This window comes from Pleurodeles waltl, chromosome 4_2 (genome assembly GCF_031143425.1).
Source record: "Pleurodeles waltl isolate 20211129_DDA chromosome 4_2, aPleWal1.hap1.20221129, whole genome shotgun sequence".
Lineage (NCBI taxonomy): Eukaryota > Metazoa > Chordata > Amphibia > Caudata > Salamandridae > Pleurodeles > Pleurodeles waltl.
In genome coordinates this window covers 1,011,950,036-1,011,963,811 of record NC_090443.1, presented here as the reverse complement: position 1 = coordinate 1,011,963,811, position 13,776 = coordinate 1,011,950,036, and the positions used below count along the sequence as shown (strand labels likewise).

General features: G+C 34.6%; 15 non-coding genes across 15 annotated transcripts; all 15 read left to right on the top strand.

The window, feature by feature from the left end:
- Nucleotides 1-325: 325 nt before the first annotated feature.
- On the top strand, nt 326-398 carry TRNAK-UUU (transfer RNA lysine (anticodon UUU)). Its single transcript has one exon. It is a non-coding gene; the product is annotated as a tRNA-Lys (tRNA).
- Nucleotides 399-707: 309 nt separating this feature from the next.
- TRNAR-UCU (transfer RNA arginine (anticodon UCU)) lies at nt 708-799 on the top strand. Its single transcript is given in 2 exon segments — nt 708-744; nt 764-799. It is a non-coding gene; the product is annotated as a tRNA-Arg (tRNA).
- Nucleotides 800-2,209: 1,410 nt separating this feature from the next.
- Nucleotides 2,210-2,282, top strand: TRNAK-UUU (transfer RNA lysine (anticodon UUU)). The gene has a single exon. It is a non-coding gene; the product is annotated as a tRNA-Lys (tRNA).
- Nucleotides 2,283-2,591: 309 nt separating this feature from the next.
- On the top strand, nt 2,592-2,683 carry TRNAR-UCU (transfer RNA arginine (anticodon UCU)). Its single transcript is given in 2 exon segments — nt 2,592-2,628; nt 2,648-2,683. It is a non-coding gene; the product is annotated as a tRNA-Arg (tRNA).
- Nucleotides 2,684-4,093: 1,410 nt separating this feature from the next.
- On the top strand, nt 4,094-4,166 carry TRNAK-UUU (transfer RNA lysine (anticodon UUU)). Its single transcript has one exon. It is a non-coding gene; the product is annotated as a tRNA-Lys (tRNA).
- A 309-nt stretch (nt 4,167-4,475) lies between these two features.
- TRNAR-UCU (transfer RNA arginine (anticodon UCU)) lies at nt 4,476-4,567 on the top strand. Its single transcript is given in 2 exon segments — nt 4,476-4,512; nt 4,532-4,567. It is a non-coding gene; the product is annotated as a tRNA-Arg (tRNA).
- Nucleotides 4,568-5,977: 1,410 nt separating this feature from the next.
- On the top strand, nt 5,978-6,050 carry TRNAK-UUU (transfer RNA lysine (anticodon UUU)). Its single transcript has one exon. It is a non-coding gene; the product is annotated as a tRNA-Lys (tRNA).
- Nucleotides 6,051-6,359: 309 nt separating this feature from the next.
- On the top strand, nt 6,360-6,451 carry TRNAR-UCU (transfer RNA arginine (anticodon UCU)). Its single transcript is given in 2 exon segments — nt 6,360-6,396; nt 6,416-6,451. It is a non-coding gene; the product is annotated as a tRNA-Arg (tRNA).
- Nucleotides 6,452-7,861: 1,410 nt separating this feature from the next.
- On the top strand, nt 7,862-7,934 carry TRNAK-UUU (transfer RNA lysine (anticodon UUU)). The gene has a single exon. It is a non-coding gene; the product is annotated as a tRNA-Lys (tRNA).
- Nucleotides 7,935-8,243: 309 nt separating this feature from the next.
- On the top strand, nt 8,244-8,335 carry TRNAR-UCU (transfer RNA arginine (anticodon UCU)). The gene is given in 2 exon segments: nt 8,244-8,280; nt 8,300-8,335. It is a non-coding gene; the product is annotated as a tRNA-Arg (tRNA).
- A 1,410-nt stretch (nt 8,336-9,745) lies between these two features.
- On the top strand, nt 9,746-9,818 carry TRNAK-UUU (transfer RNA lysine (anticodon UUU)). The gene has a single exon. It is a non-coding gene; the product is annotated as a tRNA-Lys (tRNA).
- A 309-nt stretch (nt 9,819-10,127) lies between these two features.
- Nucleotides 10,128-10,219, top strand: TRNAR-UCU (transfer RNA arginine (anticodon UCU)). The gene is given in 2 exon segments: nt 10,128-10,164; nt 10,184-10,219. It is a non-coding gene; the product is annotated as a tRNA-Arg (tRNA).
- Nucleotides 10,220-11,629: 1,410 nt separating this feature from the next.
- Nucleotides 11,630-11,702, top strand: TRNAK-UUU (transfer RNA lysine (anticodon UUU)). The gene has a single exon. It is a non-coding gene; the product is annotated as a tRNA-Lys (tRNA).
- Nucleotides 11,703-12,011: 309 nt separating this feature from the next.
- TRNAR-UCU (transfer RNA arginine (anticodon UCU)) lies at nt 12,012-12,103 on the top strand. The gene is given in 2 exon segments: nt 12,012-12,048; nt 12,068-12,103. It is a non-coding gene; the product is annotated as a tRNA-Arg (tRNA).
- Nucleotides 12,104-13,513: 1,410 nt separating this feature from the next.
- TRNAK-UUU (transfer RNA lysine (anticodon UUU)) lies at nt 13,514-13,586 on the top strand. Its single transcript has one exon. It is a non-coding gene; the product is annotated as a tRNA-Lys (tRNA).
- Nucleotides 13,587-13,776: the final 190 nt, after the last annotated feature.

The following is a 13,776-nucleotide window of genomic DNA, read 5'->3' as shown; positions in this document are numbered from 1 at the left end:
CTACATATAAGAGGAAATTGACAGGTAGACTGAGTAAAATATAATGTATTAGGCAGTAAGAGTTTTTGGTCCTTTCTTAATTGTGTATTGTCAATGAAGAAGCATGAATTCCGAATCAGCAGAAAATGAGATGGTACAAATTTCAGGACTTAAAGAGATAAAATATAATGCTGAGATGTCAAAAGCTTGAAATATCAATTCATGATAAAACTCTACATATTGATTATCAATATATGTAATGATAATAATAAATGATTGTCAGTAAATGTAAGGTTGGTATCCTTCCAAATTGTTTTAATGTGATTTGAAGATTAGAGTAAGCAGAGCCTGGATAGCTCAGTCGGTAGAGCATCAGACTTTTAATCTGAGGGTCCAGGGTTCACGTCCCTGTGCAGGCGGGGTGCTATGTTTAAGAAGAAGTACTCTTTTAGTTTCTATTGCATGATGAACAAGATATTACATTGACAGAATTGCAAAACCTTCTTAAATGGAGTTTTTTAAATTGTCAAGATTTTATCCGTCAGAGGCCTTTTGAGTAGACTTATCCAACTGTATCATGTAGTTTGGCATGTTGAATATCTTTTTCCCCATGCAATGCTCAACATGTAACCATGATTATAGTATCCTATCAACTTTGTAAAGTTGATCATCAGTTGCTTGCTCATTATTTTATTTCAGAATTTCTGAAAAGTTTCTTGGTGCAGGTTGGCTCTGTGGCGCAATGGATAGCGCATTGGACTTCTAGGAAAATGTTAAAAAAGGCATTCAAAGGCTGTGGGTTCGAATACCACCAGAGTCAATATTATTGCTCAATTTCTTTCATAACGAATTGAAATAGCAATAAACAATGCAGCTTCAGCTTCACCCAAAATCATTTACCAAAATAGCCTTTGAAAGAAGGCCTGTTTTAAACAAAGAGTGCTTGAATAGAAAACATTGTATAATCAATATGCAAGAGGAAATTGTCAGGTGTACTGATGAAAATATAATTTACTAGATAGTAGGAGTTTCGGCCCTTTCTCAATTGTATACTGTCACTGAAGAAGCATGAATTCTAAGTCAGCAGAAAATGAGATAGTACATATTTCAGGACTTAAAATAGATGACATTTAATGCTGAGGTTTCAAAAGTTTGAAATATCAGTTCACTATCAAACGCTACATAATGCTTGTCAATATATGCAATCATATTCATAAATATAGTGTCGGTTGGTATCCTTCCACATTGTTTTAAGATGAATTAAAGATGAAAGTTAGTAGACACTGGATAGTTCAGTGAGTGGCACAGCAGACTTTTAATATGAGTGTCCAGGTTTGAAGTTCCTGTTCAGGCAGTGTGTTATGTTTAAGAAGATGCACTCTTGAAGTTTCCACTGCTTGATGAATAAGATATTACATTAAGGGAATTGCAAAACCTTCTTATATGGAGTTGTTAAACTCCTTGCTGTTTTATCTGTGCTATGCCTTTTGAGTCGACTTAACACTTAACCAACTGCATTGTATGGTTTGACATGTTGAATATCATTTTTGCTATTCAATGCTCAACATAAATCCAGGATCATAGATTCCTACCAACTTCATAAAGTTGATGAGCAGCTGCTAGCTCATTATTTTATTTGATCATTTCTGTCCGACCTCCTAAAAAGATTGGCTCTGTGGCACAATGGATAGTGCTTTGGCTTTCAAGAGTAATGTAAAGAAGGCATTCAAAAGTTGTGGTTTTGAATCCCACCAGAGGCAATGTTGTCCTACATTTCTTTTATAATGAATTGAAATTGCAATAAATAATGCAGCTTCTTCTTGCTCTGAAATCATTCACCAAAATGGCCTTTGAAAGAAGCCCTTTTTTCAACCGACACCACTTGAATAGAAAATATTGTATAATCTACATATAAGAGGAAATTGACAGGTAGACTGAGTAAAATATAATGTATTAGGCAGTAAGAGTTTTTGGTCCTTTCTTAATTGTGTATTGTCAATGAAGAAGCATGAATTCCGAATCAGCAGAAAATGAGATGGTACAAATTTCAGGACTTAAAGAGATAAAATATAATGCTGAGATGTCAAAAGCTTGAAATATCAATTCATGATAAAACTCTACATATTGATTATCAATATATGTAATGATAATAATAAATGATTGTCAGTAAATGTAAGGTTGGTATCCTTCCAAATTGTTTTCATGTGATTTGAAGATTAGAGTAAGCAGAGCCTGGATAGCTCAGTCGGTAGAGCATCAGACTTTTAATCTGAGGGTCCAGGGTTCAAGTCCCTGTTCAGGCGGGGTGCTATGTTTAAGAAGAAGTACTCTTTTAGTTTCTATTGCATGATGAACAAGATATTACATTGACAGAATTGCAAAACCTTCTTAAATGGAGTTTTTTAAATTGTCAAGATTTTATCCGTCAGAGGCCTTTTGAGTAGACTTATCCAACTGTATCATGTAGTTTGGCATGTTGAATATCTTTTTCCCCATGCAATGCTCAACATGTAACCATGATTATAGTATCCTATCAACTTTGTAAAGTTGATCATCAGTTGCTTGCTCATTATTTTATTTCAGAATTTCTGAAAAGTTTCTTGGTGCAGGTTGGCTCTGTGGCGCAATGGATAGCGCATTGGACTTCTAGGAAAATGTTAAAAAAGGCATTCAAAGGCTGTGGGTTCGAATCCCACCAGAGTCAATATTATTGCTCAATTTCTTTCATAACGAATTGAAATAGCAATAAACAATGCAGCTTCAGCTTCACCCAAAATCATTTACCAAAATAGCCTTTGAAAGAAGGCCTGTTTTAAACAAAGAGTGCTTGAATAGAAAACATTGTATAATCAATATGCAAGAGGAAATTGTCAGGTGTACTGATGAAAATATAATTTACTAGATAGTAGGAGTTTCGGCCCTTTCTCAATTGTATACTGTCACTGAAGAAGCATGAATTCTAAGTCAGCAGAAAATGAGATAGTACATATTTCAGGACTTAAAATAGATGACATTTAATGCTGAGGTTTCAAAAGTTTGAAATATCAGTTCACTATCAAACGCTACATAATGCTTGTCAATATATGCAATCATATTCATAAATGTAGTGTCGGTTGGTATCCTTCCACATTGTTTTAAGATGAATTGAAGATGAAAGTTAGTAGACACTGGATAGTTCAGTGAGTGGCACAGCAGACTTTTAATATGAGTGTCCAGGTTTGAAGTTCCTGTTCAGGCAGTGTGTTATGTTTAAGAAGATGCACTCTTGAAGTTTCCACTGCTTGATGAATAAGATATTACATTAAGGGAATTGCAAAACCTTCTTATATGGAGTTGTTAAACTCCTTGCTGTTTTATCTGTGCTATGCCTTTTGAGTCGACTTAACACTTAACCAACTGCATTGTATGGTTTGACATGTTGAATATCATTTTTGCTATTCAATGCTCAACATAAATCCAGGATCATAGATTCCTACCAACTTCATAAAGTTGATGAGCAGCTGCTAGCTCATTATTTTATTTGATCATTTCTGTCCGACCTCCTAAAAAGATTGGCTCTGTGGCACAATGGATAGTGCTTTGGCTTTCAAGAGTAATGTAAAGAAGGCATTCAAAAGTTGTGGTTTTGAATCCCACCAGAGGCAATGTTGTCCTACATTTCTTTTATAATGAATTGAAATTGCAATAAATAATGCAGCTTCTTCTTGCTCTGAAATCATTCACCAAAATGGCCTTTGAAAGAAGCCCTTTTTTCAACCGACACCACTTGAATAGAAAATATTGTATAATCTACATATAAGAGGAAATTGACAGGTAGACTGAGTAAAATATAATGTATTAGGCAGTAAGAGTTTTTGGTCCTTTCTTAATTGTGTATTGTCAATGAAGAAGCATGAATTCCGAATCAGCAGAAAATGAGATGGTACAAATTTCAGGACTTAAAGAGATAAAATATAATGCTGAGATGTCAAAAGCTTGAAATATCAATTCATGATAAAACTCTACATATTGATTATCAATATATGTAATGATAATAATAAATGATTGTCAGTAAATGTAAGGTTGGTATCCTTCCAAATTGTTTTAATGTGATTTGAAGATAAGAGTAAGCAGAGCCTGGATAGCTCAGTCGGTAGAGCATCAGACTTTTAATCTGAGGGTCCAGGGTTCACGTCCCTGTGCAGGCGGGGTGCTATGTTTAAGAAGAAGTACTCTTTTAGTTTCTATTGCATGATGAACAAGATATTACATTGACAGAATTGCAAAACCTTCTTAAATGGAGTTTTTTAAATTGTCAAGATTTTATCCGTCAGAGGCCTTTTGAGTAGACTTATCCAACTGTATCATGTAGTTTGGCATGTTGAATATCTTTTTCCCCATGCAATGCTCAACATGTAACCATGATTATAGTATCCTATCAACTTTGTAAAGTTGATCATCAGTTGCTTGCTCATTATTTTATTTCAGAATTTCTGAAAAGTTTCTTGGTGCAGGTTGGCTCTGTGGCGCAATGGATAGCGCATTGGACTTCTAGGAAAATGTTAAAAAAGGCATTCAAAGGCTGTGGGTTCGAATCCCACCAGAGTCAATATTATTGCTCAATTTCTTTCATAACGAATTGAAATAGCAATAAACAATGCAGCTTCAGCTTCACCCAAAATCATTTACCAAAATAGCCTTTGAAAGAAGGCCTGTTTTAAACAAAGAGTGCTTGAATAGAAAACATTGTATAATCAATATGCAAGAGGAAATTGTCAGGTGTACTGATGAAAATATAATTTACTAGATAGTAGGAGTTTCGGCCCTTTCTCAATTGTATACTGTCACTGAAGAAGCATGAATTCTAAGTCAGCAGAAAATGAGATAGTACATATTTCAGGACTTAAAATAGATGACATTTAATGCTGAGGTTTCAAAAGTTTGAAATATCAGTTCACTATCAAACGCTACATAATGCTTGTCAATATATGCAATCATATTCATAAATATAGTGTCGGTTGGAATCCTTCCACATTGTTTTAAGATGAATTGAAGATGAAAGTTAGTAGACACTGGATAGTTCAGTGAGTGGCACAGCAGACTTTTAATATGAGTGTCCAGGTTTGAAGTTCCTGTTCAGGCAGTGTGTTATGTTTAAGAAGATGCACTCTTGAAGTTTCCACTGCTTGATGAATAAGATATTACATTAAGGGAATTGCAAAACCTTCTTATATGGAGTTGTTAAACTCCTTGCTGTTTTATCTGTGCTATGCCTTTTGAGTCGACTTAACACTTAACCAACTGCATTGTATGGTTTGACATGTTGAATATCATTTTTGCTATTCAATGCTCAACATAAATCCAGGATCATAGATTCCTAACAACTTCATAAAGTTGATGAGCAGCTGCTAGCTCATTATTTTATTTGATCATTTCTGTCCGACCTCCTAAAAAGATTGGCTCTGTGGCACAATGGATAGTGCTTTGGCTTTCAAGAGTAATGTAAAGAAGGCATTCAAAAGTTGTGGTTTTGAATCCCACCAGAGGCAATGTTGTCCTACATTTCTTTTATAATGAATTGAAATTGCAATAAATAATGCAGCTTCTTCTTGCTCTGAAATCATTCACCAAAATGGCCTTTGAAAGAAGCCCTTTTTTCAACCGACACCACTTGAATAGAAAATATTGTATAATCTACATATAAGAGGAAATTGACAGGTAGACTGAGTAAAATATAATGTATTAGGCAGTAAGAGTTTTTGGTCCTTTCTTAATTGTGTATTGTCAATGAAGAAGCATGAATTCCGAATCAGCAGAAAATGAGATGGTACAAATTTCAGGACTTAAAGAGATAAAATATAATGCTGAGATGTCAAAAGCTTGAAATATCAATTCATGATAAAACTCTACATATTGATTATCAATATATGTAATGATAATAATAAATGATTGTCAGTAAATGTAAGGTTGGTATCCTTCCAAATTGTTTTAATGTGATTTGAAGATTAGAGTAAGCAGAGCCTGGATAGCTCAGTCGGTAGAGCATCAGACTTTTAATCTGAGGGTCCAGGGTTCACGTCCCTGTGCAGGCGGGGTGCTATGTTTAAGAAGAAGTACTCTTTTAGTTTCTATTGCATGATGAACAAGATATTACATTGACAGAATTGCAAAACCTTCTTAAATGGAGTTTTTTAAATTGTCAAGATTTTATCCGTCAGAGGCCTTTTGAGTAGACTTATCCAACTGTATCATGTAGTTTGGCATGTTGAATATCTTTTTCCCCATGCAATGCTCAACATGTAACCATGATTATAGTATCCTATCAACTTTGTAAAGTTGATCATCAGTTGCTTGCTCATTATTTTATTTCAGAATTTCTGAAAAGTTTCTTGGTGCAGGTTGGCTCTGTGGCGCAATGGATAGCGCATTGGACTTCTAGGAAAATGTTAAAAAAGGCATTCAAAGGCTGTGGGTTCGAATCCCACCAGAGTCAATATTATTGCTCAATTTCTTTCATAACGAATTGAAATAGCAATAAACAATGCAGCTTCAGCTTCACCCAAAATCATTTACCAAAATAGCCTTTGAAAGAAGGCCTGTTTTAAACAAAGAGTGCTTGAATAGAAAACATTGTATAATCAATATGCAAGAGGAAATTGTCAGGTGTACTGATGAAAATATAATTTACTAGATAGTAGGAGTTTCGGCCCTTTCTCAATTGTATACTGTCACTGAAGAAGCATGAATTCTAAGTCAGCAGAAAATGAGATAGTACATATTTCAGGACTTAAAATAGATGACATTTAATGCTGAGGTTTCAAAAGTTTGAAATATCAGTTCACTATCAAACGCTACATAATGCTTGTCAATATATGCAATCATATTCATAAATATAGTGTCGGTTGGTATCCTTCCACATTGTTTTAAGATGAATTGAAGATGAAAGTTAATAGACACTGGATAGTTCAGTGAGTGGCACAGCAGACTTTTAATATGAGTGTCCAGGTTTGAAGTTCCTGTTCAAGCAGTGTGTTATGTTTAAGAAGATGCACTCTTGAAGTTTCCACTGCTTGATGAATAAGATATTACATTAAGGGAATTGCAAAACCTTCTTATATGGAGTTGTTAAACTCCTTGCTGTTTTATCTGTGCTATGCCTTTTGAGTCGACTTAACACTTAACCAACTGCATTGTATGGTTTGACATGTTGAATATCATTTTTGCTATTCAATGCTCAACATAAATCCAGGATCATAGATTCCTACCAACTTCATAAAGTTGATGAGCAGCTGCTAGCTCATTATTTTATTTGATCATTTCTGTCCGACCTCCTAAAAAGATTGGCTCTGTGGCACAATGGATAGTGCTTTGGCTTTCAAGAGTAATGTAAAGAAGGCATTCAAAAGTTGTGGTTTTGAATCCCACCAGAGGCAATGTTGTCCTACATTTCTTTTATAATGAATTGAAATTGCAATAAATAATGCAGCTTCTTCTTGCTCTGAAATCATTCACCAAAATGGCCTTTGAAAGAAGCCCTTTTTTCAACCGACACCACTTGAATAGAAAATATTGTATAATCTACATATAAGAGGAAATTGACAGGTAGACTGAGTAAAATATAATGTATTAGGCAGTAAGAGTTTTTGGTCCTTTCTTAATTGTGTATTGTCAATGAAGAAGCATGAATTCCGAATCAGCAGAAAATGAGATGGTACAAATTTCAGGACTTAAAGAGATAAAATATAATGCTGAGATGTCAAAAGCTTGAAATATCAATTCATGATAAAACTCTACATATTGATTATCAATATATGTAATGATAATAATAAATGATTGTCAGTAAATGTAAGGTTGGTATCCTTCCAAATTGTTTTAATGTGATTTGAAGATAAGAGTAAGCAGAGCCTGGATAGCTCAGTCGGTAGAGCATCAGACTTTTAATCTGAGGGTCCAGGGTTCACGTCCCTGTGCAGGCGGGGTGCTATGTTTAAGAAGAAGTACTCTTTTAGTTTCTATTGCATGATGAACAAGATATTACATTGACAGAATTGCAAAACCTTCTTAAATGGAGTTTTTTAAATTGTCAAGATTTTATCCGTCAGAGGCCTTTTGAGTAGACTTATCCAACTGTATCATGTAGTTTGGCATGTTGAATATCTTTTTCCCCATGCAATGCTCAACATGTAACCATGATTATAGTATCCTATCAACTTTGTAAAGTTGATCATCAGTTGCTTGCTCATTATTTTATTTCAGAATTTCTGAAAAGTTTCTTGGTGCAGGTTGGCTCTGTGGCGCAATGGATAGCGCATTGGACTTCTAGGAAAATGTTAAAAAAGGCATTCAAAGGCTGTGGGTTCGAATCCCACCAGAGTCAATATTATTGCTCAATTTCTTTCATAACGAATTGAAATAGCAATAAACAATGCAGCTTCAGCTTCACCCAAAATCATTTACCAAAATAGCCTTTGAAAGAAGGCCTGTTTTAAACAAAGAGTGCTTGAATAGAAAACATTGTATAATCAATATGCAAGAGGAAATTGTCAGGTGTACTGATGAAAATATAATTTACTAGATAGTAGGAGTTTCGGCCCTTTCTCAATTGTATACTGTCACTGAAGAAGCATGAATTCTAAGTCAGCAGAAAATGAGATAGTACATATTTCAGGACTTAAAATAGATGACATTTAATGCTGAGGTTTCAAAAGTTTGAAATATCAGTTCACTATCAAACGCTACATAATGCTTGTCAATATATGCAATCATATTCATAAATATAGTGTCGGTTGGTATCCTTCCACATTGTTTTAAGATGAATTAAAGATGAAAGTTAGTAGACACTGGATAGTTCAGTGAGTGGCACAGCAGACTTTTAATATGAGTGTCCAGGTTTGAAGTTCCTGTTCAGGCAGTGTGTTATGTTTAAGAAGATGCACTCTTGAAGTTTCCACTGCTTGATGAATAAGATATTACATTAAGGGAATTGCAAAACCTTCTTATATGGAGTTGTTAAACTCCTTGCTGTTTTATCTGTGCTATGCCTTTTGAGTCGACTTAACACTTAACCAACTGCATTGTATGGTTTGACATGTTGAATATCATTTTTGCTATTCAATGCTCAACATAAATCCAGGATCATAGATTCCTACCAACTTCATAAAGTTGATGAGCAGCTGCTAGCTCATTATTTTATTTGATCATTTCTGTCCGACCTCCTAAAAAGATTGGCTCTGTGGCACAATGGATAGTGCTTTGGCTTTCAAGAGTAATGTAAAGAAGGCATTCAAAAGTTGTGGTTTTGAATCCCACCAGAGGCAATGTTGTCCTACATTTCTTTTATAATGAATTGAAATTGCAATAAATAATGCAGCTTCTTCTTGCTCTGAAATCATTCACCAAAATGGCCTTTGAAAGAAGCCCTTTTTTCAACCGACACCACTTGAATAGAAAATATTGTATAATCTACATATAAGAGGAAATTGACAGGTAGACTGAGTAAAATATAATGTATTAGGCAGTAAGAGTTTTTGGTCCTTTCTTAATTGTGTATTGTCAATGAAGAAGCATGAATTCCGAATCAGCAGAAAATGAGATGGTACAAATTTCAGGACTTAAAGAGATAAAATATAATGCTGAGATGTCAAAAGCTTGAAATATCAATTCATGATAAAACTCTACATATTGATTATCAATATATGTAATGATAATAATAAATGATTGTCAGTAAATGTAAGGTTGGTATCCTTCCAAATTGTTTTCATGTGATTTGAAGATTAGAGTAAGCAGAGCCTGGATAGCTCAGTCGGTAGAGCATCAGACTTTTAATCTGAGGGTCCAGGGTTCAAGTCCCTGTTCAGGCGGGGTGCTATGTTTAAGAAGAAGTACTCTTTTAGTTTCTATTGCATGATGAACAAGATATTACATTGACAGAATTGCAAAACCTTCTTAAATGGAGTTTTTTAAATTGTCAAGATTTTATCCGTCAGAGGCCTTTTGAGTAGACTTATCCAACTGTATCATGTAGTTTGGCATGTTGAATATCTTTTTCCCCATGCAATGCTCAACATGTAACCATGATTATAGTATCCTATCAACTTTGTAAAGTTGATCATCAGTTGCTTGCTCATTATTTTATTTCAGAATTTCTGAAAAGTTTCTTGGTGCAGGTTGGCTCTGTGGCGCAATGGATAGCGCATTGGACTTCTAGGAAAATGTTAAAAAAGGCATTCAAAGGCTGTGGGTTCGAATCCCACCAGAGTCAATATTATTGCTCAATTTCTTTCATAACGAATTGAAATAGCAATAAACAATGCAGCTTCAGCTTCACCCAAAATCATTTACCAAAATAGCCTTTGAAAGAAGGCCTGTTTTAAACAAAGAGTGCTTGAATAGAAAACATTGTATAATCAATATGCAAGAGGAAATTGTCAGGTGTACTGATGAAAATATAATTTACTAGATAGTAGGAGTTTCGGCCCTTTCTCAATTGTATACTGTCACTGAAGAAGCATGAATTCTAAGTCAGCAGAAAATGAGATAGTACATATTTCAGGACTTAAAATAGATGACATTTAATGCTGAGGTTTCAAAAGTTTGAAATATCAGTTCACTATCAAACGCTACATAATGCTTGTCAATATATGCAATCATATTCATAAATGTAGTGTCGGTTGGTATCCTTCCACATTGTTTTAAGATGAATTGAAGATGAAAGTTAGTAGACACTGGATAGTTCAGTGAGTGGCACAGCAGACTTTTAATATGAGTGTCCAGGTTTGAAGTTCCTGTTCAGGCAGTGTGTTATGTTTAAGAAGATGCACTCTTGAAGTTTCCACTGCTTGATGAATAAGATATTACATTAAGGGAATTGCAAAACCTTCTTATATGGAGTTGTTAAACTCCTTGCTGTTTTATCTGTGCTATGCCTTTTGAGTCGACTTAACACTTAACCAACTGCATTGTATGGTTTGACATGTTGAATATCATTTTTGCTATTCAATGCTCAACATAAATCCAGGATCATAGATTCCTACCAACTTCATAAAGTTGATGAGCAGCTGCTAGCTCATTATTTTATTTGATCATTTCTGTCCGACCTCCTAAAAAGATTGGCTCTGTGGCACAATGGATAGTGCTTTGGCTTTCAAGAGTAATGTAAAGAAGGCATTCAAAAGTTGTGGTTTTGAATCCCACCAGAGGCAATGTTGTCCTACATTTCTTTTATAATGAATTGAAATTGCAATAAATAATGCAGCTTCTTCTTGCTCTGAAATCATTCACCAAAATGGCCTTTGAAAGAAGCCCTTTTTTCAACCGACACCACTTGAATAGAAAATATTGTATAATCTACATATAAGAGGAAATTGACAGGTAGACTGAGTAAAATATAATGTATTAGGCAGTAAGAGTTTTTGGTCCTTTCTTAATTGTGTATTGTCAATGAAGAAGCATGAATTCCGAATCAGCAGAAAATGAGATGGTACAAATTTCAGGACTTAAAGAGATAAAATATAATGCTGAGATGTCAAAAGCTTGAAATATCAATTCATGATAAAACTCTACATATTGATTATCAATATATGTAATGATAATAATAAATGATTGTCAGTAAATGTAAGGTTGGTATCCTTCCAAATTGTTTTAATGTGATTTGAAGATAAGAGTAAGCAGAGCCTGGATAGCTCAGTCGGTAGAGCATCAGACTTTTAATCTGAGGGTCCAGGGTTCACGTCCCTGTGCAGGCGGGGTGCTATGTTTAAGAAGAAGTACTCTTTTAGTTTCTATTGCATGATGAACAAGATATTACATTGACAGAATTGCAAAACCTTCTTAAATGGAGTTTTTTAAATTGTCAAGATTTTATCCGTCAGAGGCCTTTTGAGTAGACTTATCCAACTGTATCATGTAGTTTGGCATGTTGAATATCTTTTTCCCCATGCAATGCTCAACATGTAACCATGATTATAGTATCCTATCAACTTTGTAAAGTTGATCATCAGTTGCTTGCTCATTATTTTATTTCAGAATTTCTGAAAAGTTTCTTGGTGCAGGTTGGCTCTGTGGCGCAATGGATAGCGCATTGGACTTCTAGGAAAATGTTAAAAAAGGCATTCAAAGGCTGTGGGTTCGAATCCCACCAGAGTCAATATTATTGCTCAATTTCTTTCATAACGAATTGAAATAGCAATAAACAATGCAGCTTCAGCTTCACCCAAAATCATTTACCAAAATAGCCTTTGAAAGAAGGCCTGTTTTAAACAAAGAGTGCTTGAATAGAAAACATTGTATAATCAATATGCAAGAGGAAATTGTCAGGTGTACTGATGAAAATATAATTTACTAGATAGTAGGAGTTTCGGCCCTTTCTCAATTGTATACTGTCACTGAAGAAGCATGAATTCTAAGTCAGCAGAAAATGAGATAGTACATATTTCAGGACTTAAAATAGATGACATTTAATGCTGAGGTTTCAAAAGTTTGAAATATCAGTTCACTATCAAACGCTACATAATGCTTGTCAATATATGCAATCATATTCATAAATATAGTGTCGGTTGGTATCCTTCCACATTGTTTTAAGATGAATTAAAGATGAAAGTTAGTAGACACTGGATAGTTCAGTGAGTGGCACAGCAGACTTTTAATATGAGTGTCCAGGTTTGAAGTTCCTGTTCAGGCAGTGTGTTATGTTTAAGAAGATGCACTCTTGAAGTTTCCACTGCTTGATGAATAAGATATTACATTAAGGGAATTGCAAAACCTTCTTATATGGAGTTGTTAAACTCCTTGCTGTTTTATCTGTGCTATGCCTTTTGAGTCGACTTAACACTTAACCAACTGCATTGTATGGTTTGACATGTTGAATATCATTTTTGCTATTCAATGCTCAACATAAATCCAGGATCATAGATTCCTACCAACTTCATAAAGTTGATGAGCAGCTGCTAGCTCATTATTTTATTTGATCATTTCTGTCCGACCTCCTAAAAAGATTGGCTCTGTGGCACAATGGATAGTGCTTTGGCTTTCAAGAGTAATGTAAAGAAGGCATTCAAAAGTTGTGGTTTTGAATCCCACCAGAGGCAATGTTGTCCTACATTTCTTTTATAATGAATTGAAATTGCAATAAATAATGCAGCTTCTTCTTGCTCTGAAATCATTCACCAAAATGGCCTTTGAAAGAAGCCCTTTTTTCAACCGACACCACTTGAATAGAAAATATTGTATAATCTACATATAAGAGGAAATTGACAGGTAGACTGAGTAAAATATAATGTATTAGGCAGTAAGAGTTTTTGGTCCTTTCTTAATTGTGTATTGTCAATGAAGAAGCATGAATTCCGAATCAGCAGAAAATGAGATGGTACAAATTTCAGGACTTAAAGAGATAAAATATAATGCTGAGATGTCAAAAGCTTGAAATATCAATTCATGATAAAACTCTACATATTGATTATCAATATATGTAATGATAATAATAAATGATTGTCAGTAAATGTAAGGTTGGTATCCTTCCAAATTGTTTTCATGTGATTTGAAGATTAGAGTAAGCAGAGCCTGGATAGCTCAGTCGGTAGAGCATCAGACTTTTAATCTGAGGGTCCAGGGTTCAAGTCCCTGTTCAGGCGGGGTGCTATGTTTAAGAAGAAGTACTCTTTTAGTTTCTATTGCATGATGAACAAGATATTACATTGACAGAATTGCAAAACCTTCTTAAATGGAGTTTTTTAAATTGTCAAGATTTTATCCGTCAGAGGCCTTTTGAGTAGACTTATCCAACTGTATCATGTAGTTTGGCATGTTGAATATCTTTTTCCC